Genomic DNA, 15,446 nt, shown 5'->3' with positions numbered 1-15,446 from the left:
GACATTCCTAACTAATTAGAGTCAATGATCTTGAATTAATCCAAACCAAAATTTATTTCATTATCATAATATGCAGACAATTTAAGTTCACAACTGTAAATAACTTTTTTTCCCAACAATTAAATTCTATTGTCTAAAATAATAATTTTGTCAATTTAATCGATGACCATTTTCATCAAATTAATTAATTTTCAATGACTGTCCATATAATTTGATTTGTGAAGTAAATAATGGAGCAAATGAATTCGCAAAATAATTAAAAACATAGTCTATAAAAGAACTAGCTTTAAAATTAAGATGATATCCTTTTAAAATTGCTCCAGTTTCCTTCTTTATAACATTAAAAACCTTTACGATGCAATTACGCTTATTAAAATTAATTAATTTGCTTTAATCTTAAATATTATCTTTGCAAATTGTCAGCAATTAGCCATAAAAATTTTTGTGTTCTTTTTTCATTTTATTCATTATCAATAAAAGTAATTGAATGAATTTCATCCACGTATGCAATGCAGTTATTCCATTGAAATAATTTCACAATTTATGTGCATATGAACAATATGGTTAACCTTGCCGGCTACATGTTTGCCGCTTCCGGTAATTATGCGAAATGTGAAATATATAAACGAATATTTTTATGCTGAATTCACAAAAGAAAGGTAAAACTGGTTGAAAACGGTGGATGTGATCGTACCTAATTTTTGTGACATAAGCGCATGAAGTTTAGGCTAGTTTTTAAAGGAAATGTGATGAAATTGATATAAATGAGTTTTGAAGGATGAATTCAAAAGGTTTTTTTACCTAGCTTGTATGCATACCTTTAGAATCAGTGGTGGGTAACTTTTGTGTCGCAGCACACCTTAGTTGTAAGTTTCGACTAAAACCGCTCACATTATATGGTTCATAGCATTTTCAAGAATTTAGCTGCGTGCTGTTGTGCTACGTCACACAGGTGGATAACTACTGGTTCAAATATAAAGCACAATTGTTGAATCAATTGAATCTAAAAATGTGAAGAGTATTAAGAATATAAAGGAAGGATTTTCTTAGAATAATACTCATTTAACACTCAAACATTGTTCCTACTTAAAAGCACTTCCTATTATCAACCCCTAGTATTTTCTACCTTCATCAATCTATTTTTGCACAAAAAAGACCTTCAATCTCACAACAATTCAACCCATCAGAAAATCAAGAATAAAAATAAACGACTCCACCTAATTTTTGCAAAACCTGCGTCAAGTAAAATGTTGACAAAAATATGAAGCTAAAAAAAAAAAGTTGTGAAGGCACACGAGTTTGTGTGCCACACATGCTGAGAAATGAAATGAGTTTGGAAGGAGAAAATAAAAACAAATAAAAAATTCAACATCAAGTGTGATGAAACTTAACTCACATTATATAACTGTCGAGTGTCATCTTATGTGCCGCTTTAAGTATAGCAATCACATTCGATACGAGTAGAAAAAAAAATCGTTAATGTCAAATGTATAAAAGTTAATTGATGTTTGTACTCTTTTCACTTTCTTACTTTTTTGAGCAAAAAAATGGAATAAAATAAATTTTTCGACAACCATTAAGAAATTGATGATAATGATGCTCTTACATATGCTTTCTGTTCTGCTTTACATTGATTGATTTTGAATTTCTTTTCGCTTTTCATTGCATTTGATATGACAAAATATTTAGCATGCTTACTTACGTTTATTGCTAAATAAATTGTTGTTGAAAAAGAGAGTTTGGTACTAGTTATGGCTGACTGACTGACAAGTGAAATAAATTTTCGGTAGTGCATGCGGTTTTTACCCAAGCCTTACATTTTTGTGCTCTGAAGAGCGACACAAATGGAGAAGCTTCCATTAAATCTATTCTATCCAAATCAAATGAAATTCTCTTCCAAGTTGATGCCATATGGCAGCCATTTAAACAAAAAAATAGCTTTAAAGGAATCTTTAAAGCTCCGTGATTGATCCTTCTTAATTTGAGTCGCTTGGGTCTGGACATTTCTGTTTCATGCAAAATTTTTGAAATAAGTCTAAAAATTAAAATATTTACAATTTAAAAATGCGCATCATGTAAATCCTCAACATTACTTTTACTTCTTTCACTGAAGAATAGAATATTCGATTTAATTCCTTTAAATTACACATTTTTCATATCATGATTTTCTTTCGCATTTGACTTTTCATTTCAGTTCATTTGATTTTTGATTTTAATTTCATTTTATCAATTGATGGAACAAAAAATCATTCAATGTGATAGATTCGAGAGGGGAACATTGTTCGAGGATTTGTCCCGAGCGACATACACTAAACATGGGCTCCGCAACGGAACTTTTAAGGCTCGGCTAAACCCCTTTTATTACTAAATTAATTGGAAGTCGGTTCCTTGTGAATGTCATATGAAAGCCAAACGGAGGCGAATTCCGTTTGGTGTCGCTCGGGTGTGAGGAGTACTTATGTAAATTTTAAGTAAAATGCAATGTCAATTTGATTATTCTTAGACTTTTTGGTAGGAATTTTAGTGGAAAAATCAGAACAGATGGCTGGAAATATTGGGTATGTAATGCATTTTGCATTATCGTGCTTAATAAGTCATGGAATCTTTGTCATGGAAATTCATAACTTTCAATGCATATTTTACCATTCTCAAGATCTAAATTTTTGACATTTTTCTTACATAAAATATATTCTCATACTTCAAACTAAATACTAAATAACTTTACAAAAATCTCAACACTCCTTGAATAATTTATATTCATACACTTCAATAACAATAAATTATAATCTAAATTGAAAGGTGAGAAAATATAAAAAAAAACCTTTGCTTCTTTTTAAAAACTTTTGACACTCGAGAATTAATTTCACATTGATTTAAATTTTTTGAAGGCAAAAGCATTATTTGTTTCAATTTTTCAAATTAATCATGTGCCTGAGGCACAGAAAAAAAAACAGAATTTATTTTTAAACAGTTCATTATGTCTATATATACCATTCTGCAAAATTGCCAAACTGACCGATATAAATACTTGAAGCTATACTCATACGTATGTATATTGTGCCTCTTGTTATATCAAGAAAAAAGGAGAACCCGAAAAAATTATTCATATGAATCACTCTAGTCCAGTAGTGGGCAACATTTTATTTTTCGTGGGATACCACAAGCCTCGACCGGAACTGTTTACGGCATATGGTTCATGCTATTTTTAAGCTTATTGTGGATACAGTAGTGTATCACGGTATACAGGTTGTCCACCACTGTTGTAGTCCGTATTTTATTCAGTCAGTTTAACGGTTCGGCACGACCATAGTCGTGAATATAGTAGAGACCACAAATAATGTAGATATATTTGTATATGATTGAGCAAAAAAAGCAGTCAGAATGGTTGATTCATAATCTTTTAGCAATTCATTGTCACTCGACTATCCAGTTATAATTTATACCAATTGTTTTAACACAAATTAATTACGTATGTATGTAATGTAAATGGATCAAGTCATGAGAGGGAAGGCAGGAGGTGGGGGAGGAAAGGAAGCAACAGAAAAAGTCACAAAGAACAAAAATAGTAAAGCAAGTAGAAGAAAGATTATGAATTCTTAACTAATAACTTGATTAATATCTGTTCTCGACTGTCTGAGTGTACATGCACAGTTGTTTTGTTAATTTGGAATATGTTACTACTTTTGTAAAAACTTTGGCTGGGTGAATGGCATGAGAGAAAAAAGTTTTGGTTTGGTGATTATTATGTATGTATTTGTTAAGTTTTAATGAAACTTTTTGCATAATATCCACCTAGCCATAGCACCTTAAGTTCTTAAAAGTATCACAAATTCTAGTAAAATGTATGACAAGACTTATAAATTATTCTTATAACTGCCACCTGATTAACATTAATCCTTCCTGATTAGCCCTTAACACAACCTTCCGGTTTGTATCTGCTTTAAATTCACTACATCAATTCTTTTATCTAACCTAAATTGAATACAAAACTGCGCATAAATCCTTTATGCATGCCATTTAATTATCTTCCTTACGAATTTCTCATTTCTTCTTGGGAATCAAGACGGTCAAAAAAATATATTATATTATTATTATTGTACAATGAGTGTGGTTTGATATGAATAAAAAAAAGTTTTTGCAGTTAAACGGACATGATTTGAATGAGTAAATGACATACGAAATGCCATAATTAAGTGTCAACAGAGTATATATAAGAAGAAATGATAGAATTGAGGGAATCGACTTATACGCATACAAATTATATGAAGAACACTAAAGAAATAATAAATAAGTTAAAGAGAAGCAAAAATGATAAAATAAAAGAAGCAAAACAAAATTTCGATGAATAGAATTAGAGTTGGACACGAGTTATGTAATGGACACATTCAATGCTTCTAATGGTGACGAAACTTAAATGGAAACAAATGGTGATATAAATTATAGATAAACGTTAGTTATGAGGAATTCAATTACTATGCAAATTTATTGCATAATACTGCAGGTCTGTAGGCAAAAAATGCAGATATGCAGCCTTGGATGAACTATAAGGTACAGACTACAACTGCAGACCTATGCATCTAAAACACAGGAAATGCAGATCTGCGGTTCTTATCCAAATCCTAAAAAACAGTAAGTTCAAAAGAACAAATTTGTCAGTTAGATTTACAAACAGCCGGTGTTTGATCTAAAATTCACTTTATTGGAAGTGTTGGACCCAAAAAAATGAAGTAGAACATGATGGTAAAATTTTACAGAAGGATTTATTATGACAGAAGGACAAATGAGGATAATTTTATTAATAATCGATAAAATGTAATCAACAAATAATTGGCATTGTTATAAGCCATTAGTATTAAAATGATCACTAAATATTTTGTATCCGTGTTATAGAATATGTAATTTCGAACAACCATACTCTCAAGATATTGGAAAGAAATTCTTTATTTATTCAAGACACGACTACAAAATTGCATGTACCAAATTAAACTTTATTTCAAGAAATTACAAAAATTATTGAAAATCCACAAAAAGTTCTTCATTAAATATCTACTTAAATTTTGATCAATAGTAATAAAATGCAATAAAATTTACAACAAATACTTGAATTATTTGAATATACTTAGAAATACCCAATAAATTGAACTTTGCATTTACCACTTGGTTTAAAATTTCCATACAAATAGGAAGTTCTTCGACACTGTTGTCTTAAAAAACATTTCCAATATCACAATTTAAAGAAGATTCAAAAGAATTCATTCAAACAAGCATAGCAATATCTATGATTAAATTCTATACTTTGAGAGACAAGTAAAAGTAAATTGTTTGAGGTGTACTCAATAACTTTTGTAATCGATAATAGAGCAATATGCATTTCGTTTTAAAATCTCATCTTATGATACATAAGAAGCTTTTATTCTTGAAAAACCATTACTAATATAATTTGTCATGTTGTCTTTCTGTCTTTGCTCATAATAGCTCCCATAGAAGCTCGGGCAACAGTTCAATGGAAATCTTCCCACCATGCTTGGTGGGGTATTGTTCTAGTATTTAATATTCATAAAGGATTTCTATGAGGATTAATATTTATCGGAAAGTATTTGCTCATTATAAATTTACAAGGAATTAATAATTGATATTGAAGAATATTTAAGATATGTATGTAACTATTTATTTTGTGTTATTAATTTTAAAGGTATTCGAGAAATTTTAATCTTGTGATTTCTGATTATTTGAAGCGGAAGTTACAGAATAAACTCTTCATGCTCAAACAATATTTTTTTTTTCGTCTTTCAAATAATTACTTTTAAAATAATTTTTGAAGAATTTTAAAAGAATCCATTTCATCAAAAAAAAAAAATCTTTGAATTTTCATTTACTAAACTTTCTTTTCCTTAATTTTCTTTTCCATTTTTGATCATCGAATTAATTAAAATTCAAATATTCTATTTTAAATGAAAATAATTTTTGCTTTCTTTGTGAGGAAAAAAAACCACAAAATTGTTCAACTCTTAATCCTTTTATCGTCTTTTCTCTTTCAAGTGAAAATAGAAAAAGAGAAAAAAAATTCTTTTAAATGATGAAAAAGAAATTTGGGAAATTTTTAAGATGAAAATAAGATTATGTTTGAAGGTTGGTTTGTCTGTCTGCGATGAGTTTATCTCGAAGTACGCATATAAGTTTGGAATTCTGATTTATATTATTTGTTAATTATTTAAAGCTAAAATACTGTTTGTCACAAATATAGATATAAAGTTTGAAGGACCAAGCCTTATAGCTGGAGATACTGCGATTGATAATCTATCGTACCACACGCTTTATACCCACAGTTCTTGAAAGCTTTGCGCATTGCAAGGACACGAGTCCATCATAAGGCCTGCACCCTACAATGTAGTCATTTTCAGTTCGTATATCTAGCTTAGATACCTATAAGTGGATACACATTATGTGCAAAAGACCTCAAAACTGCACCCAACGCATGAACCTAGCTTCGTAACTAGAACGGTGAACTAGAAAAAAAGCTTCGAAAATTAGGAATTGTTACAAATAACAACAAATTCATTTCCTCAAACTTTCTGATAATAAAATGCGTTCCATTCATGCATCACTCCACATCCATTCATCAATCTCCCCCTTTTGAAAATTTTAAATACGAAGAAAATCTTTTGAATAAAATTAAAACAAAGTCTGTTTATCTTAGCTTATACGATCATTGATGTAAGAAAAAAGGAATTTTCAGATGAGAAATGAAAATTATCTTCACGGGTGACTGAATTAAATATCTTAATGTTTCTTCATCTGCGATGTCTGGTCGAAGTAAATTTTTTTAAACAAAATTAATCAACGATATTAAAATAATTCAACCAATAAGACCGTGTTTATAATTTTAAATCCACTTATTATGTTTAAGCTCTTTTGCAGCACCTCCACATTCTCATCTCATTATCAGAATTTAATGTCAATTTTCATGATTTAATGCCGTTACCATGATTTTTTGGTTTTAATTTAAATTTACCCACAAAAAAAAGGCCATGATGGCAAGAGAAAAAATTGATAAAATTGAAAACTCTATCAAAATAAAATTGTTGAATTAATTTTTTGTTTTTATCCATTTGAAAATTGCTTTAGTTTAATTTCACATTTGTCATAACTATTTTTCTGTCTGAGAGGGAACTGAGAGGGAAGAATACATTATTGAGATGTTTTAGAATCATTTATTGGACCCGGAAAGCACACAACATACAAATGGCTGTTGAATCTGGTTTGAGACCAAATATTTCCCTATTTCATTAGAAAAGCTGACCTCTGACTCCGAAGCTGACCAATTGTCAAGTGTATATCTTCTCGTTTTACCCCTTGTTGCATCGCTATTGAATGAGCTCTGTGCCAGGATATATATTTGAAAGGATAGATCAAAAGCCTATGCAAACCTTGCCTCAAGGACATCCGGGTGGCAATCCTACATCAATCTCCAAACCCAACATATGCTAAGAAAGCAACAGAATTTATGGAAACCATTAACAAAAATTAATCAAAAATACCAAAATAAATTTCAATTAGCATCAAAATTCCAAAGAAAATCCCACAAAAATTTGTCAGAAAAACAAATTCACCAAAAATAAAAATTCCATTTCGTTAAATTGTATCATCAAAATGCCAATTTAATATATAATTAGCTTCTTTCCTCTTAAAATTGTATTTTCGGACAGATTAAAACTAAATAAAAAAGGAAGCTCATTGCTTATCTCCAGCAAATATATTTAAAAAAAATTCAATGAACATGTTTAATTATGAAATTATTTTGAAATCAAGTCAAATGGAAAATCGCATAATATAAATTTTCATTAATTTAAAATAAACCAAAAATAAAAAGAGATTTTCCACACATTTATTTGATATTGTGTGTCCAAAAGTGTGCATTTATCTCTCTCTATTCGGGTGGTTTTAAATATTTTCTCTCTTTGTCTAACCATTCTTTTTGAAATACAATGAATTTATTTTTAAAATATTTTAAAAATTTTAACATATGATTTGCATAAAATGTAATGTTGTCATTATGTTCTGAATAAAATGTACATAATGAGTAAAATTTGAGGTTTGTAGGTTTTAAGAGATTTTGCTTAATTTTTGTGAGCATTTTAAAAGTCAACTGATTAGTGATTTTCGATCATACCCCAGAACTAGCCATGAACTGGATATTAACTAGTTTATAATGTATTTTTGTCCACTCGGTACTAAATTTAATATTACTATACTAAATATTATTAAATTACAGATTAAAAATATTAAATAGACGTCGCTGGTCGCATACATCAATTCTGACCCATTACCTCCTTCAGATGTCGTTTGAAATTGGCCCTATCACTGACTATAGCTTGCAAATTTGCAATACAAAATGCTCTCTTACCATTATAAAGTTTCTCTTTCTTCTTTGGTTTAACGATGATTCCCAGGATGTTCCTCTAAATTTTATTCAATTTACATGACATGTCCATAAATCTCAAATAGCACAAATCGGTTAGTCGATCAAAAAACCAAGAGTAATGCTGGTAGAATGCCGGATATTTAACCGATTAATAAATTTGTGCTGTTCGGTTATGCTAACTAAATCTATTACTGATACATGGCTCTCTTAGAAGTCGTTAATCTGAATTCTTATTAATACCGAAATCTGTTAAAAAATTTCTAAAAGCACTTAAAATAGAATATATTCATACATAAGTCCACAAAATCAAAACTTCGCTCTGGTCATTTTAAACTTTCCCACAACAACTTTTCTACTATTTCATTTTTCAACATAAAAAAGGATAAACTCAAATAAATATGTATACTCAATTTATTAATAAACAAACATTATACATACATACATACATGCCATATTTTTGCCTTTCTCTTCCTCTCTCTGTGTGTCTTTAATATCTAATGAAATTATAAATTTATCATGATACGATATGGCACACATATTATATTCATTGTGAACATTGAAGTACATTTATTGTTTTTATGCAAATGAATCCACAATATAATATGAATATACACATTTATGGTGCTGATACATTTACTGATTCCTCTTTTTTTTTTGTTTCTCACTCCTTGTTGCTGTTAGCTTGTTGTTTCTTGCTGTTACTGCCACTGCTGTGCTCTGTGTATTTCTGTATGATTTTTGGAAAATGTGTGAAAATGATTTAGGAAGAAAATGGAAATTCTTTGTGTTTCTAAAGAAAATGTTTTCCTTTACTTTTTTCAATAAAAAAATTTTTCTTTTATATTTAAGAAATAAGAAAATACGAGGAAAGAAGTAAATAACGGCGTGGTATCTATTGTGAAAATGAGCAATTTTTGTGCAACTCACAGCAGTAGCATCTTTCAAACAAGATGTTTAAAGTAATCAAGGGCTCATAATGACAATAATGATGATGATGATAGGGAATAAAAAGGGGAGAAAATATTATTTATTTAAATAGGGTAAACTGAAATAAGGAAGCAAAAAGGGTAAATTCTGCTAATAAAAATCTTGAATCCGTGTGCTGTTTTGAAGTTTAAATCACTACAAGCACTTCTGTACACAAATGATGGATTGTAAAACTGTCATAAACATTTCAAGCAAAAAGACCTCCTGTAGCTGCAAATTCTTCTTCAAATGCACTTGATATTACTTTTACAAGTCACGAAGTCGCAAATGTCATTAACTTTGATCTAACATCCATCTTTATTTGACCCTGGTAATATCTTGGCATGGTTATTTCACAGTTTGCGCGACCGTATACTTATGATGTTGAACATAATAGTGGTGGCGCTTTATACTTTATAAATTATTTTTAATTGACATTTTGAGACAAAAGTTTAAAATTGGCAATAAAATGAATAGAGGTCATTTGTGAATAGCGTATGCATCTTTTGACTATTTCCCAGAGCACAATAGTGTGCCGCAGTAAACAGATTACTCACCACTGCTTTTAACTATCGGTAAAAATTCAAATCGTAAAAAATTTTCATCCAACCCAGAAGAGTTGAATTTATTCCAATAATTAATTATTTAATACTTTTTAATCAGCCTTTGTTAATTGTTTTCACATAAAATTTCACCAACTGCCGCATTTTTCCTAGGAATTGAATATTGATCGAAAAATTACACCCAAATTACGTAAATGTAACGGTTATTGTGCTTGTTTAATAATTGATATTTGTTCATTAATAAACACATTTTAATTAATTACATTACTGCAAATTATATATTTTATTTTTTTTTTCTCTTATGCGAATCAGGTACTTTAATAGATTAAATATGTTAAGTTCCTGTAGGCTTTAAATATAAATAAAAAAATCCCATTCCAGGAAGTTTTTGATGTTTCCAAATTTCCTGTTTTTAATACTACGCCTTAGAATTTAAAACTTAAGCCAGTATTCGACAACCTTTTATTCTTGGCACACATTGATGGACTAAAACACAGGTTGCCCACTTTTAACTTGAATTTGAAATGATTAACAATCTAAGTAAGCGATGGACAATCTGTAGACCGCCAAAAACTGTTGGAAAGTCTATGAACCGTATGCTGTGTGTAGTTTCAATCGAGGTTTACCAACAAGCTATACCATGAACAAAAAGGTTACTCACTACTGATGCTAAGTATTATTAAGTAATATATTGAAAACTTGATAATATATCCTGATACATTTCATAATGAAATTTCTTATGAGAATGTCTTCTTTTTAATATAAAATATCCAGTACCATGATCAAAACGATCTGAAAAGCATCCATACATATACTTTGATATACCTCATAAACCTATTAAAATTTATGCTTCAAAACTTTTCAAATCATTACTTCGTATTCATTGCGAACCCACAGATTGTAACATAACTTCCAGAAATCTATTCAATTCATAAAAGCTTTTAGTTTTTTTAAAGCATCTATTGAAAGTTTTCTTTTATATTCCATCTCACTCCAACATTTACTGCTCCGTTGAAAGCTTAGAATGGCAACCCGCATTACATTACGATATTATATGAATGGATATCTATGATAGAATTGTATGCATTCATTCATTTTTTTTATTCTCATAAAAACTTTTCTTTTTTGAAATTTTTTTCTCAAAAACAATCAAATCAAATGACTGCAAATAAGAAGAAGAAGATGAAATAATTCGCAAAGTGAGTTGTGTGAAATTAAAACTTTGCAATTAATCGAAAATCAATACATAAATGTGGGAAAAATGCTTTCCTTTTTATTTTATTCTGCAAATTACTATTCAACAGAAATAACAAAAGCCATAAATTTTTTATCTTAATCTCTCTCGTTTTTTAACCGAAAAAAAAGGAATAAAAAATTTAATTGAAGGCTGATCACTTCCTGTTGAGGTGTGGGGGTCTGAATATGTAAAAAACTTTTCTACATTTTTACCTACAAGCTATTATTACGTCAACGGATGTGATGAGTTATAAAAAGTATCATAAAAATCCGCCCACTCATCAACCCAACAAAAAATCACAATGAGAGTGGGAAAGGAACATTTTTGAATACTCTTTTATTTTTTTTACATTGTACCCCATACCATTGGTGAAACAGTCTTTTTTTTGAGACACAACTTTTGTAATTATCGTAAATTTTGATTACTTTTGCTTTAGCTCGATGAGCTATATCTTTTGACTAGCTACATATACAGAAAAAAATTGTGGAATCAGTGTAATTATTGTCATATTGAAGAGACGCATTTTACTTGAAAATATTAGGAATTTTGCAGGTTTTCCTAACAGGAATAATAAATGTCAGTGAGTTAACTCCAAGTCAGTGCAAAAAGAAATAATCGAACAAAACCAATCGAGTCATGGCTTTCACAAGTGACACTTTTCACATGTTTCCACCTTCCGCTTTAGGTCCTTGCGCAGAATGCTACCTTCCATCGATGACCCCTACCAAATTTTGGCATCTTTCACTGACGGCAATACTCAACTCCAACTCTGCTCCAGATTCAACATATTCATGCTAATTTCATGCATTCATTAATTTTGTTTTATTCATGCGTAACCAACGAACAAAAAGAAACATTTATACACAAAAATTTACTCACTTACTTCAAATTTGTTTTAAATAGACAGTTAATCCAAAAGTAACCATCAGCTTGAAACAAGAGCAATTGAAAGCAGAGTTGGCAGGACTTTAAAGTGGAGTCCGGACTTTGAAAGTCCGGACTTTCAAAAGTCGGACTTTGAAAAAAAAAGTGGAGTCGGACTTTCAAAGTCCGGACTTTAGTGGAATCCGGACTTTAGAATAGTCCGGACTTTGAAAGTCCGGACTTTGGGACTTTGGGAGTCCGAAAAGTCCCATACAAACTTTTTTTTTTTTTTTAAAGTATTTTAATATTTTTTTTTTTTCGATTACACTGCGTAACCCGAGCTAAAAAAGTGAATTTTTTGACATTTTTTTGGATTACACTGCGTAACCCGAGCTAAAAAAGTGAATTTTTTTGACATTTTTCGATTTACACTGCGTAGCTTGAGCTAAAAAGTGAATTTTTGACATTTTTTTCGGTTACACTGCGTAACCCGAGCTAAAAAGTGCGGCCATTTTTGACATTTTTTCGGTTACACTGCGTGCGAGCTAAAAAGTGAATTTTTTGACATTTTTTTCGGTTACACTGCGTAGCGAGCTAAAAAGTGGATTTTTTGACATTTTTTTTTCGGTTACACTGCGTAACCCGAGCTAAAAAAGTGAATTTTTTGACATTTTTTCGGTTACACTGCGTAACCCGAGCTAAAAAAGTGAATTTTTTGACATTTTTCGGTTACACTGCGTAACCCGTCGCAACAAAGTCCAAAGTCCAAAGTCCAAAGTCAAGTCCAAAGTCAAAGTCCAAAGTCCAAAGTCCAAAGTCCAAAGTCCAAAGTCCAAAGTCCAAAGTCAAAAGTCAAAAGTCCAAAGTCCAAAGTCCAACCCGTCGCGTAACAAAGTCCAAAAACCACTTTTCAAGTCATGTTACGCAGTGTAACCGAAAAGATGTCAAAAAATTCAATTTTTTAGCTCAAACGGAGTTACGCAGTGTGAAAAAGAAAAACCCAAAAAAATGTCAAAAAATTCAATTTTTTAGCTCGGGTTACGCAGTGTAACCGAAAAAATTGTCAAAAAAATCAATTTTTTAGCTCGGGTTACGCAGTGTAACCGAAAAAAATGTCAAAAAAAATCAATTTTTTAGCTCGGGTTACGCAGTGTAACCGAAAAAAATGTCAAAAAAAATCAATTTTTTAGCTCGGGTTACGCAGTGTAACCGAAAAAAATGTCAAAAAAATCAATTTTTTAGCTCGGGTTACGCAGTGTAACCGAAAAAAATGTCAAAAAATTCAATTTTTTAGCTCGGGTTACGCAGTGTAACCGAAAAAAATGTCAAAAAAATCAATTTTTTAGCTCGGGTTACGCAGTGTAACCGAAAAAAATGTCAAAAAAATCAATTTTTTAGCTCGGGTTACGCAGTGTAACCGAAAAAAATGTCAAAAAAATCAATTTTTTAGCTCGGGTTACGCAGTGTAACCGAAAAAAATGTCAAAAAATTCAATTTTTTAGCTCGGGTTACGCAGTGTAATCAAAAAAATGTCCAAAAAATTTCCAAAGTCCCAAAGTCAAAGTCTCAAAGTCCCAAAAGTCCGGACTTTCATAGTCCGGACTTTAGTGGAGTCCGGACTTTCAAAGTCCGGACTTTAGTGGAGTCCGGACTTTCAAAGTCCGGACTTTTGGGACTTTTCGGACTTTTAAAGTCCGGACTCCAAAGTCCTGCCAACTCTGATTGAAAGCCGTGATCGTCTAGTGGTTAGGACCCTACGTTGTGGCCGTAGTAACCCAGGTTCGAATCCTGGTCACGGCAAGGTTTTTTTTGCAAATTTTTTTACCTTTTTTTTTGTTGAAAAAATTGTCAGGTAAGTTTTGAGTCAAATCACAGTCAACAACACTCTTTATGCCTATTTCAAAGCTATTAAAAAATAAAAGAAATAATCGAGTGAGATGGGGAGAGAACATTATATTATGATTATAGATATCATACTTAAGCAAGTGCGACAGAGATAGAATCTCAAAAAGAGATATAAACTTGGAAGGGAGAAATAGAAATAAAAAAATATATAAAGGAAAGAGGAAATAATTATAAAAATTAGTACAGACAACTGCCGATTTGTGAAAAAGTTTTAAAATCCACAAAATAAATATGTCGCAGCTTATCATCATTTCGATGTGGAAGAAACTTTTTTTCTCTACTCTCTCGGTTCCTCTTTTTATCTTGAAAAGTATTTAAACTACATTTTATATATCTCTCTCTACGTATAGATATAATAAAAAAAATTCTCCTCATTTCAATTGAGTTAATGGCTCTAGCAGAAGTAGCAGCAACACTAGTGGCATTATCAGAGGAGGAGATTGGGCAACAAAAAAAAGCATTTAAAATAACAATCGAATTTCGATCATAAAAAATACGTTTTGTCATAGTTCTAATTCAATGACTTAAATACCATTGTAGGATAATGGATAGTTTCTCTTCCTCAATTCGACCCCCCTTTTCGGAAAACGATTGCTGTTTCTGCTCTTTCCTCTCTACAATGACAATGATGATGTCTATAGAGTGACAAAAAAGCTTGAATAATTTTTCAATGCTCTTTTCCCATTCAACTTTTAAAATATTTTTTGATGGTGTAATTTTTCATGGAAAATTCCTGTAAGGCACACGGCGTGAAATATCGGAAAACAATATCCCCAGCTGGTAATTGGCAAAGGGCAACTAGCGATAGAGCCAGTTTTAGATGTCTAATAGCTTTAAATCAAATTCAGCAATAACCGGCTTCATATTAGAATCTCGCTGGCCTGTGGACATCGGAAGACACACGACTAAGAAGAGGCTGGCCAACAATTCGACATGAGTCTGGCCTGTGACCGAGGACAGAGTCTTGCTGAGACCTGAGGACAGAGTTTGCTAGACTGGAGACGAATTTTGGGAAATTTCTTGCATATTTATTAAAATATTTGAGCTACTTTCTTATTCTACGTATATTCCAACTTATGTATCAACAAAAATCACCCTCAAATTATCATTTTTACACATAAAATTGCGTCCTAAATTTCCTTCCGCTTCCAAAACTACTTTAACTTGACATTTTTCACATTGTTCCGTCCATTGTATGTCGAATGTCGATTTTTACCTTCCTCTATTTCTCATACTATGTATATAAATTGAATGAGAATAAAAGAATAAAAATGTTTCCTCTTCATCAGCATTTCTCCTCCTTCTTTCACTATATCTCATTCACTCACCATCCTTCCTTCAATTTATTCTTCTTTTTCATTCCCTGTGAACTTTTGATTCCTTTTTTCATTCTTTTTCTATATCATTGCACACAAAGCATTTTTGTGCTGCTCTAAAATATTGAGAATTAAGTTAGTAATTAGTGTATGTTGAAAATAAAGACAGCTTA

The 15,446-nt window shown here is 30.8% G+C and overlaps 1 non-coding gene across 1 annotated transcript; it reads left to right on the top strand.

Annotated features, from left to right (window-relative positions):
• Nucleotides 1–13,780: 13,780 nt before the first annotated feature.
• Nucleotides 13,781–13,852, top strand: TRNAH-GUG (transfer RNA histidin (anticodon GUG)). The gene has a single exon. It is a non-coding gene; the product is annotated as a tRNA-His (tRNA).
• Nucleotides 13,853–15,446: the final 1,594 nt, after the last annotated feature.

This window comes from Chironomus tepperi, unplaced genomic scaffold (assembly GCF_022539635.2).
Source record: "Chironomus tepperi strain 1889 unplaced genomic scaffold, CSIRO-AGI_Ctep_v1 contig_144, whole genome shotgun sequence".
NCBI lineage: Eukaryota > Metazoa > Arthropoda > Insecta > Diptera > Chironomidae > Chironomus > Chironomus tepperi.
Note: the sequence above shows the minus strand (reverse complement) of the source record. Positions and strands in the feature narration are given on the sequence as shown.